Source organism: Panthera onca, chromosome D2 (assembly GCF_046562875.1).
Source record: "Panthera onca isolate mPanOnc1 chromosome D2, mPanOnc1 haplotype 2, whole genome shotgun sequence".
NCBI classification, from domain to species: Eukaryota; Metazoa; Chordata; class Mammalia; order Carnivora; family Felidae; genus Panthera; species Panthera onca.
In genome coordinates, this window is record NC_138349.1 from 29,519,485 (window position 1) to 29,540,609 (window position 21,125).

The 21,125-nt window shown below is 47.8% G+C and overlaps 1 long non-coding RNA gene across 1 annotated transcript in view; it reads left to right on the plus strand.

The window, feature by feature from the left end:
• Window positions 1-1,366: 1,366 nt before the first annotated feature.
• The window catches only part of LOC144613188 (uncharacterized), a 66,654-nt gene continuing 46,895 nt past the window's right edge, over window positions 1,367-21,125 (plus strand). Inside the window, exon 1 of the long non-coding RNA XR_013550548.2 lies at window positions 1,367-1,468. This is a non-coding gene — a long non-coding RNA (uncharacterized LOC144613188). The remainder of the gene's footprint in view (window positions 1,469-21,125) is intronic.

Below are 21,125 nucleotides of genomic sequence, written 5' to 3' on the forward strand. Positions count from 1 at the left end.
CTCCAAGGCTCTGCTCAAATACTACCTCTCCGAGGAAGAGCTCCCTGATCGCCTAGCCGGAAGTCATCCCTCCCGCATCTGAACTCGCAGCGCGTGTTAGTAAAGGACGTTCGTGTCACTTATCACTTCTCACCCAGTAGTATATATTGCCTGCCTGGTGGCCCTGGGTAAACTATGAGCCCCCGAAGGAAAGGTCTCCGTTGTATTTGCCCTTGTAGCCCTTGCAGCTGCCGCGCGAAGCAGGTATGTGAGAGACAGGAGGATGGAGTTGTTAGTAAACTTGGTTGTCTGACCGCTCTTGGTTCCAGTCCTGAAGTAGTCAGTGGCCTTGGGCGTTTCTAAGCCTCAGTGTCTTTGCCTACAAAGAGGAGGTAGTAATACTTATTCAGAGGTTGTTGCCAGGGATAAAAGACAAAACATGCCAGGAGTTTAGTGCAGGGCCCCACACATATTAAGTGCTCGGTACACCTCAACTACCACTATTCTGCATCAGAGATCAAGCAGTGTTTGTTGACTGCATTGGTGATGGCGTGGCTGGATTGCTGCACACACTGGGTGGCTTCTTACGATCTTGAGAGCAGTATCTGTGACCCAGCCATGGAGGCCTTCTTTTCTGCATATTCAAACCGGGAACTTGGATCTAGGCCCTTACCCTCGGAGGCGGCTTTCTAATTTCTCCAACCCATACGCCTTCTGGCGCCCTCGTGTGGCCCTGGTTGTTTTCTGGGCGAATCTGTGGGGTCCCCTGAAGGTCTGGAAACTCCGCGCCGGTGGGGATCATCTTCTGCACAATAGGCGCTCGCCAGCCACCACGCCTCGCCCAGTGAGGAGCAGCGGGAGCTACTGTGAGGCCCACAGAAAGACCTGGCTCAGCACTGGCCTTGGAAAAAACAGAGACCGGTTCCAGCCCAACCGAGGCGCCCCATATCCGGCCCTGGCCGCCCCAAGCATTTTTTTTTTTTTTCTCCGCCAAGATGGTGGGAGACCGGTCTTAGCTGGAAGGGGCAGGTGGAAGGTGCAGGGACTGTGGACAACGCCCCCGGGCGCGGCACACACGGCTAGAGTTGGGGCGAGCCGTGGAGAGCTGTCCTGCGGGTCCCGCTGCGTTGGGAGTTGTGGGTGCCCAAGGCCAAGAAGAGAAAGGCGGGAGGGGAGAGAGGCGGGGCTGTTCGGCAGCCAGCGGAAATGGTGCGGGGAGTCAGCCCCTGGGGCCGCCCGGAGAGCTGGGATGCGGCGCGGGCCACGTGCACCCGGGAGTACTTAGGGTGGCGGCGGCCCGCGGGTCGTGGGGGAGACCCTCTGTGGGAAGAGCCTTGCCGGTGCCTCTCTTCTCAGAATTGAGACTATTGACGTCCCAGGCGGGGCCGGCTTCTCCAAACCAGGCCAGGGGCTGCAGGGAGAAGAATGCACCTGGTATTGCTGCGGATCGCAACCGCTCGGGCGCAAAGATCAAGAGAGAGAGGTGGGGGTGAGTGCGCGGCACTGTGGGGTGGGGGTCCTTGAGGGTGTGCGTCGCGTTGGCAGTCAAGCCTAAAAGAAGGAAGCTGCGCTCCAGCCCCACTCCTCCACTCCCATTCCCCGGAGCTAGACCATCTCCGACAACATTTCTGGTTCCCAAATTTTTCCGCCTCTTTGAGCGTTGGTTTTGTTTTGTTTGAGTGATTTTGAGTCAGGAAAAGAAAGAAAAAAAGAGAGAAAGAAAGAAAGAAAAAGAAGAAAGCTACCCGTTGCATTTCTCCTTCCTACCTTCTCTTGCTTCTCTGCAGCACTTCGTTCTTAGGCCTTCCCTAAGTCCATTCCTAAGAACCCCCATCTTAGAACCCATGGCCGGGGGTGCTGGGAACAAGTTCATACGCCCGCTGCTGCTGCCCGGAGGCCACCCGGTTGCCCCCTCACTGAGCACGAAGAAGGCTGTCTCCTCCCCACTCGCAGGTCCACGCGGTCGGCTCTCCCCCAAAGCCACTGCCACCCCTCTCCGGCCAGGTGCCCTTGTGCTAGGCCTGAGTGGTTCTCTCCTGCAGCTTCTGACCGCTTTGTTCCTGTCCCGGCCGCCCAGGGACATAGTTCAGTTCTGCCCGGCTGGAGGGGGGTGAGGATCCAGAGCGTGGGCAGCCCAGGGGAAGGGGCCTAGCCAGTGGTTTCGGTGCCCTGTCCCCCCCCTTTCTCTTCTCCTCTCTAATCGGCTCAGGGCTGATCTAGCTGGCGGGAGGAAGACTTCTACCCGCTACCTAGAGCTGGTTTTGGCCTTAAACCTCGGCTTGCATTTAGGACGTTTCCAGCTCTGCTCTCCTGGTTGTTCAGGCTCCCTTTGGTCGGTCTGGTTCCCCTGCAGCAGAGCTACGTACCAGGGATCCCCACCAGGCCAATCCCGTCTAGGCAGCCTGCCTTTCCTGCGCCCGCAGCCTGGGCGACTGTGAGCGTGTGAGCCGCCCGCTTCGAGCTGGTGTCCTGGAAGAAAATGCCAGGCAGTAGTTACACTAAGTTACATTACCGCAGCGGTGGGTTCTTGGGAGTTACTTATCAGAATGTGGAATCTGGGTCCAACGCGGGTATTTAGTTACGATCGCATTCTGGGGCATTTGCGTTCTCTGGTCTGAAAAGAGGATCTTTGAAATCCTGGAGTTGTGCTCCAGTAATAATAGGTTTTCGTTCCAGTCAGTTTAGCTAATTACTGTCAGATAAAGTAAATATAGCTGCAACCAAGGACACATTTGATGTTGTTTTAATCGAGTGTGTCTGCCTACTTACCCTCGGCTTTTGTCACATTACACATTTTTGAATATCTCCCTCCTCCTCATAGTAAAATGATGGCAAAATCAATGAAGGGGAAGGGCTGTATAGACGCATAAGCGATGTATAATATTATTCGTTTTCTGGAGAAAAGCCATATGCTAGCCATCACAATAAATATATTATCAAATTAAAATGTGATGATTCTTTGAAACTGTAAAGTGTTCCCATAAGTTACTATTCTCTACACAAAAATTGCTTAATTAATATACATAGAAATAGAGGCAGATAACCAATCATTTTAATTATATATGCCACTGCTTATGTTATTTCCTTTCAGCTATTCAAATAACCATTTAATGTAACCACAGTCACAAAAAAGTTTAAAGTTATCACGGCTTTCTACTCTAAATGTAGCACCATAGTCAGAAGCTCTATTAAAGCATGAGAAACAATCCCATGATGTACACAGCTAGTCAAAACTATATAACATTTCAGGTAGGTTTTTTTAAATTTACTGTTTCATTTTTTACTGCTTTCCCAGAAATTTCATTTTCCTTGACTTATGAAAGAAAGAAGGAAAGAAAGAAAAAAAGAAAGAAAGAGAAAGAAGAAAGCCATTTCTTCTTTTCCTGTAGCACTAAATATATTCCTGTTATTTTGTTTTCGTTGTTGATGGTGGCATGTAAGTATGTGTTTTGGTTGAAGGATGTTAGAAAGCTATCCTTTTCGTTCTTTCTTTTTTTGAGCAATCTAGAGGCACTCGTGTTTTGTGAGAAGAATAAATACTTTTTCCACTTTTAAAGAAATGCCACCTACATAGGTGAGTCCCAGAAAGCATTAAACTGATCTAATCCCTTGAGAGGAATTTTCCCCAAGTTCCTGTAATTTTGTAAGATTTTAAAATGGAGTTTTGAGCATTTTAGTTTTTTTTTTTTCTCATGTGTTTGTATAAATGCCAGATTTCCCCAGAATGTGTTTGGAATGGAGTTTTCTAAGCAACCCACCACTTCCCTTCCCTGGGAGAAAATCAGTCCGAGTTCAATAATCCAAGTAGTTCTTCATAAATTGCAGGCCCTTACTGAGGATGTGAGTTTCGATTTCTCAGGGAGAGGACCTTCTACATCTATCTTATGTGTATCTGCCCCACTCCAAAAAGTTTTTAAATAATGTAAATACAATGTAAATACAGCTTTTGTCAACAAAAGCAGTTCTGTTCTGCTGATAAAACACAAGGAAAAAAGCCAACTTTGTTGAATGAAAATTCAATATTTTAAAAAACAAAATACCTACATAAAGGATGCCTATACAGACATTTATTTATGCTATTTGCATGTGCTATTTGGAAGTGCAGTGAGCAATTTAACTTGGGGATTAAATTGGAATTCTGGAGGCATTCCTTACGTTTTATTATTTGTGTGTGTGTGTGTGTGTGTGTGTGAGAGAGAGAGAGAGAGAGAGAGAGAGAGAGAGAGTGTGTGTGTGTGTGTGTGTGTGTGTGAGTTTAACTTCCTTTAGCGAAATTTCAATGTCTATAGACCTTTTAAAATATAATCTAACTTCAGAAGAGCGGCTGCAGTCTTTGGCAGATTAATTCTGTTAAACCAGAGCGCCTGCCTGCTCGTGCGGATCTCTGAGCACGGAGTGTGGAAGGGCGGGGGGGATGTGGTTATCACGTTCCAAGAAGCAGAGGTTCTTCCTAACCCTTTCTAGCTCGATCTTTCCAACCCTATCTGCTCTCAACCACAAGCCACGGGACTCCAGCTTCCTAGAACGTAGAAATCTTTTCCCAAGTCTCACTGGGGGTCACGTTGAAGCGAATAACTTCAAACCGTTTGAGAACGAAAAAGACGTTTTTCTTTTGGAAAGAAAAGTTTGCCACAGTCTTGTCGCTTCAGTAGCGTCTTATCCTGCCCTCGCTGCGTCCAGCCTGGCGTTCCTGGTCTTTGGTCCGCACCGGGAGAGCAATGGCCAAGATCCAGGGGGAACCTTTGCTCCGTCAGTGGGCATCCGGGTCTGCTGGCCTAGCCGCCCACCTGCCCTTGGTTTCCTGAAGCTCTGGGGGTACCCACCAATTCCCACTACTCTGGCGACAGTCTCAGCTTGTCTGACTCAGCAGGAATGTTGGGGGGTGGGCAGCTGGCCTTGCTCGGAACCGATCAAGGACCCGACCTGGAAAGGACCGAGGTGCGCGAGGGCGTACAGCCACATGGACGGAAGGCTTGACTCGCCTGAGGAGCCAGGCCCAGGTCCACATCTCTGGGTCTCTGGGTTTCGAAGTCTCGCCCTTAGAGACGCCGGTGTGTCAGGTCGGAGGTCAAGATTTGGGCGGCACCGAGGCTGCGGGGAATGTAAGGCTGCCAGGCCTGACTCCGCCCTGCCAGCGTGGGCGCCGCGTCGCCAAGTCGGCGCACTGTGTCCGCGCGGGACGGGGCCGGGAGTGCTGGGCTTTGTCCCTGGAGCGCTGCTCCCCAGCCGCCGGCCAAGAGTCCGGACCCAGCAGGTCCGCGGGAGACGTACGCTGGGCCTCCGTCCTTGAACTTGCCAAAGGTTCTGGAACTCCTCTCAAGGTCTCAGCACTCCCGCCAATGGGAGAGAATTACCTTCTTACCTCTCTTGGCTCCCGGCATCCAGTCTTGGCAGAGCCTCCGAGTCTGGGACCCCAGAACTTCCCTGGCGGCCTCTTACCCCTTGCAGCCACCCTTTCCCCCTTTCTGCTCCTTCCTCTTGCACTGGGACCATCTACATCTCCACCCCTTCCTTTCCTCACTCCCCCTTTCTTCCTCACCTCCTCCTGTCATGGGTCTCCTTTCTCACTGGGTCTCCACTCCTCCCTACCTGTTCCATTCTTCCTTATTTTTTCACTCTCTCTTCCTTTCCCCCTTATCTTATCTCACCACACCCTGGCCCCCCTCTCCACTCAGAAGCTCTCCTGCATTTTTGTCGTGGCCCCTGCAGGTGTTTGATGCTGCATAGGGCGGAGTTAAACCAGTGGATCACGGCCTCACTTCTGAGTCCCGGACCATCTCCCCCATTCTATCCTGTACTACTCTTATTTCAGGAGCTGCTCCTAATGATGCCCAAGCACTTTGGAGTTTGTGATAGGGACACTACTCTGCACCCTGCTTCAGCTTGTAGGACCTCTCCCACTCCCCAGTCCCCCAACCCCCAGCAATCTCTGCTGAGGGCCCTGGTGGGTGTGTGGGGCTCCAGGTGGCAGGCTTGGCCACCCTCCCTGTGGAAATCCCCGCTCCAGGCAGATCCTGCGGAGCCTCCGTTTCCTACTATTGTGGCAGTCTGGAGAGGATCACAGCAGAGCTGAAGGCGACCATAAGGCCTGGGCCCCAGGCATCCCTTGAGAGCACAGATGGGGGCTCCCAGATCAGGACTACCCCCTCCCCCACCCCACATGAGCAAGATCCAGCTGAACTGATCTTTCTTTCTGTTTCTTTCCTGCCAGCCCCACTTTAGATTCGGGGCCTTGAGATCACCCCAGCTGGGAAGTGTTTCAGGGACTGCCTTAAAATGCAGGGGCCAAATCTGGGAGAAGAGAGTAGGATCCTGGCTCATCCTAGCCAGCAGTTGCAAGGACTGAGCATTCTGTAGCTGTTCTAGGCCCACCTATACTCTCTTACCCTCCCCCAGCTACTGGGTATGGGGCCAGTGGGGCCACTGAGTCACTGGCCTCCAGAGAGGAGACGGGGTCTGGGGCGCTCTCCCCTGTGAGTCAGGCTCCCATGCTGCATGGAAAGCAGCCAGCGACCTCTACCCTTTCCCATTCCATCTGCAACCACCATGTTTCTGAGGTTGATGACAGCTGTATCACTCTGATAAATACGGGTTTCCAACAGATGGACACAGGCCTGATATATACGTTTCTATGGACTTCTCTTTCTCCTTGAATGAAAAGGAAGGTGTTTTCCTGTGTGAACACATCAGTGCGTGCACATGTGCAAAGGCATGGGGAAGAAGGCTTTCAGGACTGTGCCCATAAGTGTAGACTCCACATTAGGGCTCTGCTCTTTCAGAGAGTGTGGTCAAAACGGGGGCTGGGCCAACACTCATTCTGAATCCCTCTCCCTCCTTTTTTCCTCACAATAATGTGATTGCTGGTAGTGACATGAGGTTTGGAGAGAAATGTTTATATGGTCCAAGAATAAAACCAGCTTCCATGACTATGAGATGCACTATTTCCATACAGGCAATTTATGGGATCATTACAATTAGTCTAGTACAAAGTGGTTCCACAGGGACCTATTTAAGCTGCAGTCAGAGAAGAGGGGATAGGTTTTATTACTAGGGTTGTAATCACTGTGTGTGTTCTTGAAAGTAATAAAACCACATTGAAATTATTCTGTAATTTAGACTTTTAAAAACTTTACATGCTCCTCCCCCATTAGGATAGTAGATGAGTGGCCTGGTGTATGTTTGTGCCCCCCACCCCTGCACTGAGTGAGCACAGATGTGGGCACAGATGAATGTTCACAGCACTCACAACCAGTAATCCAGTAAGTGTGAATGTGAATGGATGCACGCAAACGTCACAAGCATGCAAGTGTAAGAGGTAGCAGGTATGACACCTTCTTCCGCAGGGAGAGCCCACAGAGTGGAGGAGGCTGGGTTTGGGGCAAGGGGGGAGATGTGGCTTTCTCTAAATCAGGATCACACCTCCTGTCTCTTGGGCCAAAGCAGTGACCCTAGAGTCCAGCAGAGGTTTGGAGCCCAGTTCGGCCACTTTTGTAGTCTTGTGTAACCTTGAGCCGTCCCTCAGCCTCGGTAGGTGGCAGCTTTCTCACCCACAAAAGTGGTTTGGACTTTATAAGCCTGCTGTAGGATTAAAGAAATGATGGAAGGAAAGTGCTTACAGACCTCTGAGCTTAGAGAGGGACGTAGTAAATGTTGTGAAGGTGGACTCAAGGGGTGATTGTTAAACTCAAGGAGGGAAGCTCTGAACCTCTCCTCCACTGAGCAGAGATCAGGGAGTTGGACTCCCAGGCACTCCTTTTCCTTACTTGGGGTGTGTGTGGGGGGGAGAGCATTATTAAACTATCAAAGTGTGTGTGTGTGTGTGTGTGTGTGTGTGTGTGTGTGTGTGTGTGTGGTTTTTTGTCCCCAAACAAGGAGACCAGTTCTCTTAATCATTGGAGTTTTAGGATATACTCTTGGAAGCACCAACAGCCTCTTCTTGGCTTCCCCCCTACCCACTCCCCACCCTCTGGAGCCACAGCAAACAAATCCCACACCCAGCCTGAGCTTCCCGCTCCCACAAATGCATCATTTTTTAGCAACAGTAAACAAATCCCCAAAGACTCATGTCATTGTTATCATGTTTAGATAAAGATCTGGCCAATTGGTGTCCACGCTGGAATGTAAATAAATCAGCTGCCCTGGACCTACCCCAGTGGGGGGGTGGGTGTCCCTCTCCTACCCTGCCTCAGCCCACTGCCCTGCACGCCTCTCCTTTTCTCTTCTGGTGTGGGAGAACATCTGGTCTTCGAAATCGCATGGTTTCTAATCTCTTCGCTCTGTCGCAGATCTGCTGTGTGACTTCAGGCAAATCCCTTATCCTCTCTGAGCCTGTTTCCTTTTCTGTAAAGAGGAGTTAATGATTACTGCCTCTCAGGATTGGGAAGGAGCAGCGGTAATCATAGAAATAATACTGCTGATAACAGTCACAACAATAATCCTCCCATCGGGCATGTGGATAACACTGCCTACCATTCAGGGCTTTCCTACAAGCACACCATAAGGCTCAGTGACCAAGAGCCTCCCCACTCACCAACTCAAACAGAAACAGTCAGACTGTGGGCAAGCTGCCTTGGTGGGCTTGGGAGAGTCCTGGGTATGAAGATCGGAGAATGGTACCAGGCCTATTGTAAACTCTTCTAAGTGTCCACCGTTGTTATTGTTTCTGCTTCCTGCAACAGGTCTTATCTAGAGCCCTATTAGTGTAACCCCTATATAGAGGAGGAAACTGAGGCTTTGGAGAAGGTAAGGCGACTAACTCGCCCAAGGTTAAGTTCCTTGCCTTCCACACTGAGCTCTCTGTCTTTGTTCCTCTCCCTTCCCTGGCCAGCCCCAGTGTTACCAGGCTGAGCATTTTGTGAATTCCTGCTGGGTACTGGATAGCTCATCCCCACCACAAATTTTCCAAGGCCTAGGCAGTAGTCTACAGGCTCTGGGATTTCCTTGAAGCTGCCTTGAAGATAAACATGCTTTGGCGGTAGGGCTGAGCTTCGTGTAGCCCCTCTCCTCTTCTCCCTATCAGCATGCCTTCATAGCTGCTTCCTTTCTCCCCATCTCTGTCCTTTTTCGCTTTCTCTTCACAAAGAAGAGGGCCTGCCTGCCCTCTGTTCTGCCTTCTGGGCACATGCCATGAAGTTAATATTAATCTTGATAATAAACCTTCTGCCGGTGAACAACGCATTCCACATGCATCATCTCTTCCCTATTGTTACGAGATCCCCATGGTACAGACATTATTGCTTTCTCCCCCTCATTTTAGAGTCATGGATATCGAGGCCCACAAAAATAAAATGACTTGTCCAAGGTCACAGAGCAAGTAAGAGGTGGTTGCGAGACTTCCAGGCCTGTGTGCTAGATGCCATGGCAAGACTCCAAGGCCTGGGTGGGCTGGAGAGAACACCTTACTCCAGCCCAACTCCAGGAACCTGGACTCCATGGCCACCTGACCTCAAGGAGAACTTCCCTTGAGCAGATCTTCCCCCACAACGTGGGTCTGGGAGCAGCTCCTCCTGGCTTGGCCCGGGCGTCCAGTGTCTGCAGCTCCGAAGCCAGAGCAGGGCCGCTGAGGCCTCTGGGAGCACTTTGAACCACCAGCTCCTGGGCTCCCAGAACAGGCCAAGGGCTTCTTTAGGCGTCTCCCCTCCTTCTTTGTCCCGACATCCCAGGCCACTCTGCCCACGCCCTCCACAGAAGTAGGAACTTCCCACTGGAAAATCACCACAGCCCGGCGGGGCCAGGGACTCGCTGGAGCCAGGCACGTCCTAATCTGAGCCAGTGCCTGCACTTCGGGTGTGCACCGTGCGCTTCCTGGCGGAGAGTGGTGGGTTCAAATCCTGTCTCCACTCTGTCCCTGGGTGAACTCATTAATGCTGAGCTCTGCTTTCCTGGTTTGTAGACCTGGGAGTACTAGAAGTACCTACCTCATAGAGGATTAGAGATCGCCTTTGTGAAGCACTTAGCGCGGTGCCCAGCTCACTAAATGTTAGTTTTTATTGACCCCGGGACTAGTGGAGGTTGATTTTTCCTGTTTCTAGGTGTGAGCTCTGCGCCCCTGAGCGCACCGAGGTCTCGATGGGGCAAGGTGGGGAGCCTGGTGGCACCCGGGGACTGGACACTTAGGCGCGTGAAATTTTGGAGAAGAGCCGGGTTGACTCCCTTCGCGCTGTGTTTGGGGCCGGGCTCAGGCGGTGACGTTAACTGGAGCCCCTGGTGACATGGCGTTCTGGGCGTGAGCGTCTGTCCCGAGCCGTGTGCATGTCCAGGCCTGTGCGTGTCAGGAGCTGGGTGGCCCTTGACGCGCCTGCGGGGACCTCACCTGCGCTGGATTTAGATTTCAGCGGGGACAAGGACCTCCGGTTTACCTGACAGATGCGTGGTGTCCACGCTGTGTACACAAACCCGAGCGAGACTGGAGTCCCGGGTGTTCCGCCTCCTGCTCATCGAACAATTTTCGCTATTAATGGTTATTTTATTTATATCGTTAGAATTGTCCCCCCGGGTCTGTTTACACCAACGTCTGGCCGTCCCGGCCGCAGTGTTTGGACAGCGGATTACACTAATGGATGGCGAGCCGGGAGGGGGGTAAGAAGGCGAGGCTGGAAAGGCGCTCCGGGCCGCCGAGCGGGGTGGGCCTCGAGGGAAGAGGCACCAGGCCTCTCCGGGGCTCGACCTCTGACCTTAGGAGGGAAGGAAACGTGTCTGCTAGCGATAGGAAGCTTTGGCCTCCGGTGAGGTGGAGGCTGGAGGTGCCTGCTCCTGGGTTGTATGTGTGGGGGGAGGGGGGACCTCTCTTCTTTCAAGGCTACTCAAAACTCGAGGTCGTCCCGCTTGGGTGCGCACACGTCAACAAGTAAACAAGACTTGGAGCTACCAGGACGGCGGCCGCTTTGATTCCCTCCTGTCGGTGGCAGCCAGCTTAGTGCTCTGGCCTCCAAATCCGGATTATGGCTGAGCCCTGGGCGCCTGGCGGCCGGCAGGGTTAGAGCTGCCTTCAAAGGGGGCCGCCCAGCAAGCGCACAGCTCCCCAAACTGAGTCCTAGGTGCGCACCCCATGTCTAATGAACACTCTGGGGGCAAACCGAGGCCTGCGCCCCCACCAAGCGCAGTGGAAAGGTCGCCATCGCAAAGCGGGCAAGGGGCATGCTTCGGGGCCAAGGGCCAGTGAAGGTTTGGGGGATCTGGCAACCTTCAGCTTGAAAAGACTAAGCCTGGAGTTCCTGGCTTTAGAGCCAAATGTCTTTGCTACAGGACTAGGGCTGAAGCGTAAAAATATCTAGCATTTGGTTAGCATTTACTATGCGTCAGACACCATGCCAAAGATTTGTGCCGTCCCCAACAATCCTGGGAATTATGATCTCATTTTACAGAGGAGGAAACAGGCAGTTTAGGTAATTTGGGCAAGGCCTCACAGCTAGTGTGGGGGTTAGAACCCTAACATTCAATCCAGCCACAGAACTAGTGTGCCAGTTCTCAACATTTGGGGGTTGGAGCACCTGTTTGGGACCTGATGTAAGCCATGGACCCTCTCCTTGGGAGAATGCTCCTGGGCTCGTGCAGCCATTTCAGGGGCTTCTCAAAATCCCCCAGGCCCGCTCATGGCCATTTGATAATTTTGGCTTTACAGGCTTTACAAATTGCTTTTGATATAATTTCTTAACAGTGAACATAGACTACGAAGGTAGTACTTTTTATATACGTTTTATAACTGAGGATTCTTGGAGCTCAGGTCACACAGATCTGGGTAAATGACGAGTTGACCTCTCAGGTCTTTGGACTCCGTAGCGTCTTCCGGTGCGCTGCTTCTCCAGTTTCCCCAGACAGTCTCCCCAGACCCTGAGGTTCTCCTTTCCCTTCTCGCTTGGCTCTCACTTTTTCTCCTCCGCCCGGAGGATCTGGGTTTCTTGGGGGCCTCTGCAAGGTACTCCGCTGGTGGGGGCGCAGCGCCAGGACCCCGTTGCCCTGTGCTCTGTGGGCCGCGCTGCCAGGACGCGCGCTCCGGTAAACGGTTTATCTAAAGAGAACTTCTGTTTCTCGTTCGCTGTCGGGAGTTGCCCTGCAGCCAGCAATGAAAAATGCGCCTTTTCCCGAGACTCTGGCGCTGGTGATTTATGTGGGAACCGTCCTCACCCGCGAGGCCTGGGCTGCTCAGCCGGGCCTAGGGGTGGAGGGCGAGGGCCCGCCTGGAAAAGAAGCCGGTGCCTCTTCCCCTTCCAGCGCCCGCTTTTATGGCGCCCCCCTTCACCTTTACCTCCAGGACATTTTACAGCCGCTCCCCCAGGGAGCTGAGCGCTTTATCGCGGTAAAGTAAACACCATTATCCCAGGTCCATTAACACGGAGGTTTTGGCGTTGTAAATAGACTGTGAGAGGGAGAAGAGCAGCCCCCGCGAACTCCCTTGTAAAACGGTAAAGGTTCTCCAAGATTTATGGTCGCTGATTGGCACCCCAACCTCCTAAGAAATCCCAGTCTTGGACAAAGCCAGAAGGTAGGGCATTCCCCCAACCTAGGAATCCCTCCCTGGGTGTTAGGACTTCAAGGATAGGGAGTCCCCAGGTCGTGTCTAACCCAGTCATTAATTTCCTGTAAGTCACAAACCCAGGAATGCTGATTCCTTTCTGGCTGTGGATGCATGGATAAACTCCGCAGCTCCCCAGGAGCTCCTAGAGAGCAACCAGTGTGGATGGTGCCAGGGGCCAGGATGCTTGTGTTTCAGGCTCCTTTCTCATTTGTAAACCGGATAGTGCTTTCACCAGCTACTTAGGAGTCTATAAAGCACAGGAGAGTTATAACTGGTGGGCACTGCCCAAACACCCTGTCACCTGGCAGTCATTTTGCCAGTTTGTATGGTCTTGCTTTTGCTTCTCTTTCCAAAAGGGAATGCCCTCCTTATTCACTCTTGGGCCAGTCTGTATAGGAAATCAAGTAAGGATGATGGTGCTGGCACACAGCAGAGTAGACAGTCCTTGCTCTCTGCCTCAGTTTCTCTTTCTGATGACTGTCTAGTAACCTGTTCCAGGAAGTTTCTGTTCATCGAGCGTATGATTATGATTTTCTTACCCACTCAGGTCAATATTTATACTGACAAAACAGAGGACTTTGAACTAGGAGAGGTAGCTCTGGTTGATTGAGAAAACAAAGGGACAAATTCTCCAGGCCAAGGGAAGCTTCAGTAGAACCCAGACTCTCCTAATCTTTGCCAAGGTCATTTTCAGGACACAGTCCATGCCGGGAGGCAGCTCAGTAATTCTTGTGAGATCCTCCACCTGGCTAATGAGTTGGCTTTTGGGAAGAAAGGGCAATGAGGAAAAGCAGGGAGCAGAAGGTGCCAGAAATTGTTTTTGGTCTTTGGCATAACTAGCTCTATCTAAAGGAGCTTTTAACCATTTCTTTTTCTGTGCCAAGGACCTCTTTGACAACTTTGACAAAAGTTGGTCTGGTGAAGCCTATGAGACCCCCCCCCCCCGAATAATATTTTAAATGCATAAAATGAAATACACACAATAATATTAAAATACAGTTATCAGAATCTTTTTTTTTTTTTTAAATGGTGGTATATTGGGCACCTGGATAGCTCAGTTGGTTAAGTGCCGGACTCTTGATTTCAGCTCAGGTCATGATCTCATGGTTTGTGACATTGAGCCCCATGTCGGGCTCTGCGCTGATAGTACAGAACCCACTTGGTATTCAATCTCTCCCTCTCTGTCTGCCCCTCCCCTGCTGGTGCTCTCTCTGTCTCTCTCAAAATAAATAAATTAATTAAAAAACTAGTGGTATAGTATTATATGTGCATTTTTTTTTTTTTGAGAGAGAGAGAGAGAAAGAGAGCAAGCAGAGGAGGGGCAGAGAGAGAGAGAGAGAGAGAGGGAGAGAGAATTTCAGACAAGCTCCACTCCCAGTGCGGAACCTGATGTGGTGCTGGATCTCACAACCCTGAGATCATGACCTGAGCCAAAATCAATAGTCTGACGCTTAACTGCTTAACCAGTTAAGCCACCCAGTCACCCCTGTGCTTCTTTATTAATTGATTAAATAACAAAAGCTAGTGGCAGGTCTAAAACAACCATAATTTCAAAGTAGTGATAAATACAAATTGCCTTCAAGGTCTGCAGCAGCAGTAACGTGCGGACAATATTAAGGATTTCTATTGGTGACAAAGTCACAGGTGCTACTAATACTACTGAGTTTGTTGCCTACGTTCGAAAGTAACGGAAATGCTAAATTACAGTTAGAGCTAACAAAACATAGGGGTGCCTGGGTGGCTCAGTCGGTTAAGTGTCTGACTTTGGCTCAGCTCATGATCTTGCAGTTTGTGAGTTCGAGCCCTGCATGGGACTCTGTGCTGACAGCTCAGAACCTGGAGCCTGCTTCAGATTCTGTGTCCCCCTCTCTCTCTGTCCCTCTCCTGCTCGCTCTCTGTCTCTGTGTCTATCTCTCTCTTTCAAAAATAAATTAACATTAAAAAAAGAACTAATAAAACATAAAGATGTATTTTTCCCCCTTCAAGTTCGTGGATCTCCTGAGTGCAATCCTCAGGTCCCTTGGGAATCAATAAACTCCCAGGGTAAGAACCACTGGTCTAGGGTCAAAGTTTAGACCACTTAATCTCAAGAAGTGGTCTTTGGATCACCTGCAACAGAATCTTCTAGGGGTGTTAGAAAATTCTGGGGCCCCTCCTGAGATCTGGGTAGACCCAGAAAAGTGTGTTTTAAACTTAATAATCAGAGGACTGTTTTCATGCAAAGTATAAGAAGAGCTGCATCAGGGCCTCACTTTGGTTGGCTGCTCGGATGGTGAGAGGAAGGTCCCATGATGAGGGGTGGGACAGCAAAGTGGGGATTCTGGGTGGAAGCTCTTCCATGGAGACAACTTTGAGGTGGTGCTCATCAACTTAGGGGGTACAGCAAGCTGGGGCACAGGAGGACACCAGGGAAAGAAGCTGGAATAAGACATTTTGGTGAAGGGTTCCAACGTGATGGCAGAGGCTCTGGAAAAAATCCAGATATTAAATGGTCCCCCGTATTCCACATCAGAATAGAAACTTGCCAAAGGCCACATTGCTAGTAGCAGAAGTAGGTCTATTAGTCCACTCTACTGAAAGGCCAAGTTTAGTCCTCACAACTGCTGGTGTTGAGTTCAGGGCACAACACATGGTCAGTGGCAAACCACATCCCTGTGGCCCTATATAAACTTCTCCATCAGCTCTCTTCACTGGTTTCCTTTTTGCTTCCAGTGCTCCTGAGTTCTGAGCTCCTTTACAGTGTCTTACCACGTTAGCATATTTGGAGGTTTCATTCATTCACTCACTCAATGAATGCTACAGACCAGGCCTGGTCCCAGGTAACTATAAAAGATACATAAATGAGTAAATAGATGACTACTATCCTTAAGAGATTTTCACAGACACCTGCTCTTATCACCACCAATCTTAAGTAACCCTGATAAGCAGCAAACCTCTTTTGACCCAGGTCTGCAACCACCAGAGACAAAAGAGGTCTTACTGGAAGGGAGGAAAAGCTTGCAATATAGTGATTGGTTGGGGACCTGTCTTTTCTATTGTAAAAGGTGACTAGTTAGACCATGAGGTTTGATGAGCACCGGTATAATGTCAAAATGTTGAACCAAGTGGTTCTGAATGTAATAAATGTGCAAGATATACCCAAACATGACACTTGAGGATAGTTATGACATTGCTGGCCCCAGATCAAGCAAGTGATTATAACAGACAGTGCAAGAGTGAACACAACTCTACCTAACCAATTTTCACCTGGCGCGAGTTTCAACAGTAACAGTACTGTTTGCCTCACTCTGTATTCTCACACATGTCTTCATCAGGGTCTCACATCACACTCTCAGAGATAGCAGGTGGGTCTGTGTGCAGAATTTAGAGTTTAATAAAAACAGGAAAGAGTGGAAAGGGAATAGGGTCTAGAGTCAGAAGATTTGGGTTCAGTTTTGTTCTGTCACTTAGAAAATTTCTGACTTGGGCAAATAAGTTGAATATGAGTTTTCTCTGCTAAAATGAGTAGAACAATGCCTATTTCAGAAACTTGTTGGAAGTAGTCAGATAATGTATGCTAAAGGTGCTTTGTAAACTGTAAGCCACTCTACAATGTGAATAGTTTATTATATGCTTTTGGAGCCAGACAGACCTGGATTCCAAGCCTGGCATGGACCACTTACTTGCCATTTGTAGAAGTTATCGAACTTTGCAGGCTGAGTTTCCTCATCCATTAAATGAGGCTCATAATACCCATTTCTCTGGATCATTCTTCTAAGAGTTAAATGAGATCATTGTGTGTGAAAGAGTATCCATCAGGGACGCCTGGCTGGCTCAGTTGGTGGAATGTGTGACCCTTGATTTCAGGGTTGTGAGTTTGAGCCCCATGTTGGGTGTAGAGATTACTTAAAAATAAAATCTAAAAAAAAAAAAAAAAAAGAGTATCCATCATATTGTAAAGCAGTCAACAGCCATTCCCAGGTTGTTAGCACTGAGATGGCAGTGACTGTGTCCTATTTATCTTTGTGTCCTTAGAATGTAGCAGAGTACTGCAAACAGTAGACTCTTAACTTTGGTTGAATGAATGATTAAGGAAGCTTTGTATATCTGTCATCAGGCACAGCATCAGCTATACTTACACAAAGTCCTCATTGACCAAGCAGAGTTACTTCTGGGTCAATTTCAACCTCAGTTTCACCCTAGTTGGCCCATTGCATTCACCCCTCTCCCTGGAGGAAGATGGGTCATGATGATACTCAGAGAGTCAGTAGTAGCAAATGGTTCCCGCACGTGGCTTGGGAAAAAGATACAAGTTTCTAAATTAAATTCATCAATCAAGCAGTCAAGCAAGAAATGTTTATTGAGTTACTCCTGTGTACTAATGCTGCTCTAAATGCTGGGCATTCAGCAATAAATAAGACAGACAAATTTTCTGTCATCAATCCTTTTATCCAGTACAAAGAGTAACACCTAGAGTTGCTGTCTCTTTACTGACTTTCTTTTTGAGATGAGTGCACTTGAGAATCTGGAGGTTGAAGCGCAGGAAAGTTGCTGTAGTGACTGTGCCAGGAAGGGTGGTCTTTGAGGAATTCAAGGATATACAAAGGACTGGCGAATCAAGCATAATGCTGTCACACACACTAGTCAATTAGGACACAATTAACAGAGGGAAAAAGAGGAAGAGGGAGAGAGGGCAGAGGGAAAATTGAATTCATTTTCTATTGTTTCTGTAACAAATTACCACAAACTTAAGGATTTAAAACAACACAAATGTATTACCTTACAGTTCTATAGATTAGAAATTTGACATGGGTCTCCCCCAGGCTAACATCAGTGTTAGCTCTTCTAGACGTTCTGGGGGAGAATCAATTTCCTTGTCTTTTCCAGATTCTAGAGGCTACCCCCATTTATTGATTAATAGCCTCTTTCCTCCATCTTCAAAGCCAGCAATGACAGGTTATGTCCTCCTCAGCTGCCACCTCACCGGTTCTCTCCTGACCCTTCTTCCTTAGTCAAGTCTCACTCTGACCACACTTGGTAAGGTCTCACTCCTATTAAGGTTTCATGTGATTAGGCTGGGTTCACCTGGATAATCCAAGACAATCTCCCCATATCAAGGTATGTACCCTTAATCACAGTGCAAAGTTGCCATGTGAGGTACATATTCGCAGGCTCCAAGGATTAGGGTGTGGGCATCTTTAGAGACCATTAGTCTGCCTATCAGAGAGGGAGGGAAAGAGAGAGACAGAGAGAGCAGGTGCAGGGGGTGGGGGAGGGGAGAAAGAGGGGGGCAAGAAACATTTGCCTGGTGTCTTTTACAGAAAAATGGACTTTTTCTGTAACTGAAAGATGAAGAATTAAGAATGCATCAAAAAGACAAGACATAACAAGTGTTGGTGAGGTGAGGATGTGAAGAAAAAAAGAACCCTTGTGCACTTTTGGTCAAGAATGTAAACTGGTACAGCCATTGTGGAAAATAGTATGGAGGTTCCTCAAAAAATTAAAAATATAAATATTGTAGAATCCAATAATTCCACTACTGGGTATTTACTCCAAGAGAACAAAAACACTAATTCACACAGATATATGCATCCCTATGTTTATTACAGCATTATTTACAATAGCCAAGATATGGGAGCAACCTAAGTGTCTATCAGTAGACAAATGCACATAAAAAGATGTCACACACACACACACACACACACACACACACACACACACACACAGGAATATTATGCAGTCATATAAAAGGATGAGATCATTCCATTTGTGACAACATGAATGAATCTAGAGGGTATTATGCTAAGTGAAATAAGTCATACTAAGAAAGACAAATGCCATATGATTTCACTTATATGTGGAACATAAAAAAACAAAATAAACAAATAAACAAAAAGCAGAATCAAACCTATAAATACAGAGAACAAACTGATGATTGCTAGAGGGAAGGGGGGGTGAGGTATGGGCAAAACGAGTGAGGAGAGTGGGAGATACAGGCTTCCAGTTATGGAATGAATAAGTCATGGAAATAAAAGGTGTAGCAAAGGGAATATAGTCAATGCTATTGTAATAGTGTTGTATGGTGACGTGTGTCCTGAGCATAGCATAACATATACAGAAGTTGAATCACTGTGTTGTGATCTAATCACCTGAAATTAATATAACATTGTGTGTCAACCCTACTCAAAACAAATTTCTCAAAGAATTAAGAATGCATCTAACATTCAACATTTTCTAGTAGATCATAGTTTACTTTTGCTACACATTCAGCGGCTGTAGACATAACGTATGATACTCAAAGCACAAGCCAGTGCTTCTACCCCTCTTCTCCTTCAGGAGTACTGTGCTACATGCGGGCTACCTTTGAGTGTGCAGGAAATCAACTCCTTGTTAATTACGCTTTATCTGTGTCATATTTCCAGGTTTCCATGTGATACAAGATGAACCCCAGGCAAAGCTGCAGGAGAGGTGATGTTTGTCATTGGTGCCACTCTTGTCTTTACCATTAAACAGACTCCTCTGCTTAAAAGCCTATATGCAACTGTCTGAGGATTTCCCCCCCTTTTTAGAGGTACATATATGGAAAAAAGGCTGGAAAGAGTACTCCAAAATGATAGTATTTGTTAGGTGGTAAGATCGTGGATTTCCTTCTTATTTCTCTTTTAAACGTTGTCTACTGTTCTTTTTATCAATCAATATAAAGGTATGTTCACAAGTGTTAGCCATTTGATGGAGATCTCACTTTGCAATATGGAATTGAGAGTTGGAGAGCAAGATTTAGATTTTATACTTTTATTTCTGAGGAGACAGCTTTGCCCAGAAGTGAGGAGTGTGAAGTCTGGGTTGGAGTCCTAATTCCTCCAATGTACAACCTAGTGGACCTTGTACAAGGGACTCAGTTTCTTCAGGTGTAAAATGAGGAAACTGAATAGCTTTTACCTCATGGTGTTTCTGTGAGAATTAAATTGCAAAACTGTATACAAACCACTTAGGCTGGTGTGCCTGGCACATACCAGGCTTTCAATAAACATGAATTGTTGCCTTTAGAGCTCGAACATTCCTTAATCCAGCCCTCAAAGCAAATAGCAAATTTAATATTAGAGACAGTGGGGGTGGTCATGTTCACAATTTCTGAATGTGGCAATTATGGGTAAACAGAATGTGTTTCCATTTGAGAACCTTCAATTTGGGTGAAAAGCCCATAAGTGACTTAATTATATAGACGAATCCTATTGGTAATGCAGGATATTAACGCAAAGAATAAAAAAATAGTATTTCAAATTTATTCACTTATTATTTATGGAGCCCTTAATATTTTACAGGCTCTCTGGAGGCATGCCTCTGTCCCAATAATTTATAGTGTACAAAGAGAGAGAAGAAATGAACACAGATAGCTACAGAAAGAGGTAGAATAGATAACAGGTAGCCTGGAAGGTTAAAGAAGGAGGTTTCCCTGGAGGGTGGAGAGATTTGAGCAGGGCCTTGAAGAAGGTGGGTTTTGACGAGGTGATTTGGTGGTAGGAGGACAGTCTGGGTTATCCTGCCAACCTTTTCAGGGTACAAGCTTTCAGGGTACAAGCTTTCACCAGCGCAAAGATTACGAGCATGTCATTCCCAAGAGCTATGGTTTTTGAAACAGGGCAGAGTTTCGATATACTATTATAATAGTTCCTAAAGTGATAAATACACAAAGAACTTAATAACATGAGATGCTTGTATTATACAGCCTCTCAAAAAAGACGTGTATCAAAAATGTATTCACAAAATGATCTCAATGATGTAAAATGCACAGAAAAAAAGATGATGGGAAATACTTAAAAATGTTAATATTTATTGAATCTAGGTGTTGGAATTATGGATTTCCCCTCCCCTTCTATATAGTTATTAGTGTGTATGTGTACTAAGTACCCAGAAAGGAGTGTGCAAAACACACATGTATTAATAACAATAATATAAAAATTTATGAGCTCACCACCAAAAAAATTATAGGTGTCACAAAGTCTCCTGTGTGCTCATCCCCAAATGTATGCCTTCCTTTCCCCTTGGATAGTATTAACTATTTCCTTAGAGTTATTCAGCCTATGTGTGTATCCTGAAACACAATATTGCTTAATTTGGGGGAAAAACCAAGTGTCTAACAAATCTAGCTGTGTGAGAAAAGGACAACGTTGCCACTATTTATGAAGGCTCCCAGGAGGGAAGGTGAACAGTCTCTGGGTCATAGTCCTCCTATGGCTTTCTTATTTTTGAGAGAGAGAGAGAGAGAGAGAGAGAATGAGCATGTAAACACAGTGCAGGACTCAATGTAGGGCTCAAACTCGTGAACCCTGAGATCATCACTTGAGCCAGAGTTGGATGCTTAACTGACTGAATCACCCATGTGCCCCCTCCTATAGCTCTCTTAAAAGTTTACCTGAACCACCTGGAAGAAGTCAGTGGGCAAGACCACAAAGGAGTCCTGAACTCTAAGGGCTCTGGAACCAGGGAATCTAAGGGCTGTAGTATGAGATAGGGAGAGGATGTCCAGTAGATAAACATGCTCTGTATGTTTTGCTTCTAAGCACCAACAGTTTCTTTCTAATGCTCTGGATCCCAGAAGACGTCCATGGGGTGAAACGAATGTCTTCTGTTGGCGCGTTTGGCTAGCATGGAA